The sequence below is a fragment of the Zingiber officinale genome, chromosome 7B (assembly GCF_018446385.1).
Source record: "Zingiber officinale cultivar Zhangliang chromosome 7B, Zo_v1.1, whole genome shotgun sequence".
Lineage (NCBI taxonomy): Eukaryota > Viridiplantae > Streptophyta > Magnoliopsida > Zingiberales > Zingiberaceae > Zingiber > Zingiber officinale.
Genome location: NC_055999.1, coordinates 114021772 through 114025191, shown reverse-complemented (window position 1 = coordinate 114025191; position 3420 = coordinate 114021772).

Below are 3420 nucleotides of genomic sequence, written 5' to 3'. Positions count from 1 at the left end.
AGAAAGTGTCTCCCTCTCATTGTTCATGTGTATATCATGTTGTTCGTGTGTATAACACATCCATGGAAAATTTGATGCATAAGTACATGTATTATTTGTCAAGATAAGTGGTGTGACAAGAGGTGGAGTGAATACAACAACAACTAAGTCTTATCCTATTAGATGAGGTCAACTATATAAATCATTTTACGTCATTGGGCTCTATCCCCTATTATATTATCATCTATACTTAAATAAATTTTATCTTGTTTTATTGCTGCTAATTGAGTTTTTTTTGTCTTCCTCTTCCTTCTTTGATATGCGTATTTGTCATAATTTCACATTGCCTAATTGGTAGGTGTCTAAGTACATATTCATACCATCTTAAACGTGTCTCTCAAAGTTTTTCCTCAATAGATGCAACTCCGACTTCCTCTCTAATGCTCTTATTTCTAATTTTTTCCATCCTCGTATGTCTACACACCCACATTAACATACTCGTCTCTGCAACTCTCATCTTTTGCTCATATGCTATAGTCATAGCCTAACATTCAACGTCATATAACGTAGCAAGTCTAACTGTCATTTTGTAGAACTTCCCTTAGAGTTTTAACGATACTTTACAATCACATAAAACACCTAATGCTCTCCTCTATTTCAATCATCTTGCTTGTATTCTATGTAAGACATCTCTCCATCATTTTACCAAAAATGATCCTAAATAATTAAAGCTCTCAGTTCTAGACAACTTGTCATCTTCTATCTTAACAATTGACCTATTACGTATAATATTACAAAATTTAAATTCTATATATTCTATTTTTACTCTACTAAGCCTAAAACTTTTTATTTCTAGTATTTTTCTCCAAGATTCTAGTTTAATATTTACTCCTTCACGTATCTCATCTACCAAAATAATATCATCTGCAAACAATACACATCACGGTATTGTGTCTTGAATATGTCTAGAGAGTTCATCCATGATTAGTGTAAAAAAGATAGAGACTTAGAGCTAATCCTTGATGTAACTCTATCTTTATTATAAATACTTCAATTAATCCGCTTGAAGTCTTCATTGTAGGGTCAAGAAAAATGTTGGCAGGGTGAATGGTATGTGGTGCAATTGTTTTTGAAAACTCTTTTTTGATTTTTCAAAGTTAGTAGTGGTAACTAAACAAAACACAGTAACAACACCTTTTCTTTTTTACTTGGTTTATAACTCAGTTGTTGCTAGTCCAAGACTTGTAGTCTTTGACTGCTTCTGATGGGAAATCCACTAATAAATCTCCTTCTTCAAATAGCAACTCAGAGATGGAGATTCATCTTTTACAAAATCGAGGAACAATGAAATGTTACCATTCCTTAAGAATTAAAGCACGAAAAGACAATTGAATAGAATAAAATATATCAACAATAAAGAACGTGGAGTAGCACGTAGTTGTTAGCTTAGCCGTTCAACGTCGTAGTGGTGTTTCTAGAGCGAGGCTAGAGTAAAGGATGTAAGAAAAAGTGATTCTGAAACTTTTGTTCGTAAATCTTTTATTGGACATTCTGGGCACCTGGACCAACCCCGAGTGCCTCCAGCTCAGCCTATCTTATCTGACTCTGTTTCAGTTTAACCATCTCTGGTCACTTAGATCCTTTCCAAGCGCCTGAATTACTAAAGTCGCGCGTTCTAGGCGAAGATCTATCCAACTTCTTTAGCCTCGACTTTATCCTTGTCTGGGTGCCTGGAACATTTCCAAGTTCTTAAATCTAACATGTACAGCCCAATCAGATCGTATCACCTCATCTGCATGTGGAGTCAACTTCAGGCCATACGAATGCTTGGACCTGTCCGGGCTCCTAGAGATCCGGTCACCCAGATTCAACCGACTCCAACCAACTTACCAATTATCTCAAGATAGAGTTAGTATACCTCAAATATAAGTTGGTTAGACAATTACAACTGTCTCGATCTCGATTCAAAATTTTTAGTGAAATTTTAGGTCAGACTGACGTCTGTTATTACCTTAAAGGGAACTCATCCTTGCCTTTCTTCTGTCTAGAAGAACCACTATACTTAGGAGAGTTTACCTGATTGTCAAACAGTTGATTCTTTAGAACTGTTTGGACTTTCTAGTTAGCATTCGATTCTCTAATCTCCATGACTTCCTTTGATGTCCGATCCTTACTGACATATCGCATTGATAGATGTCAAGTCCACTGACTCATCTAGACTTGCTTGCATGATGTTCTTGATCTATTAAGTCTTCTATATTTACCTAGTATCCGGTCCAGTTGACCTACTAGGACTTTCAGTTGCCTAGTATCTGATTAGTTTTACCTTCTAGAACTTTCTTGCACACTAGATCAATCTTTGTTAAATCATAATATAATTTAACTTTAAACTTTTCCTAACATCAAAAACTTAGGTTTGATTATATGGTGCTCCATGTACCATTTTCCTTTTTAATTTATGACAACACAATTGAAAATTAAGGAAATCAAGCTAAAATAGAAGTTAAGGAAATCAACCTCAAAAAGAAAAACATAACTTCTTCTCAATTTTATCTCTCCCCTAAATTTAACATGGAGTTATGAACACAACTTAATTTTAAGTCTTAACTTTTACCGTCTCCCCCTTAGCCAAAATTTTTTTTAAAAAAATTATATTAAAATTGTGTTGATTTGTGAGTTTGAAATTTTGCAAATAGAATAATTTGAAGTAATAGTTAAAAATTTCAAATTAAACAAATTTAGAGCAAATTATGAAAAAGAAAATTAAAGTAAATTTTATATTACGAAAAAATTGTAAAGGAAATTTTGAAAGATTTTAAAGTAATATTTGAAAAGCTAAATTTTTATAAAGAAAATTTTGAAAAGTTTTTATTTTAAAATTTTAAAATAAATTTAAAGAGTTTTCCTTTTAGAACCCATTTTTTAAACAAAAATTATTGATGATATGTAAAGCTTGCAATGACATGTTCATTTAAATAATTTAAAAAATAGACAAAAATCCTAAAGTCCAACATGCATAATAAGCAATTGAATGTGCATGATTTAATATAAAATTATAATATTTGAAAATAAATCATCTATAAAATTATCCTTATCAAAATATCTAACTTAGGTTTCTAGCTGACTATCTAAGATAGCAATTTTTACTAAGTTAGTCAAGTTAAATAGAAGTTTTCAGCTAATTTTTTACTATGCAAAATCACTTAACTTGATTAATTTTAAATTTTTAATCCAAATTTATGATAATACACTGGTCTAAAATCGAGGTTTGGACCTAAGCATTTCATACCGTTCTAAATGGTTCAGTACATAAGTAAGATAATCCCAATGTGCTTATGAAATATTAATTACCTACGTCTATAAGTTCATACTTTCTATTGTATGACCTAGGTTAAATCCATATTGCAAAACAAAATTTGAAAACAAACTAAGTTGAAAATT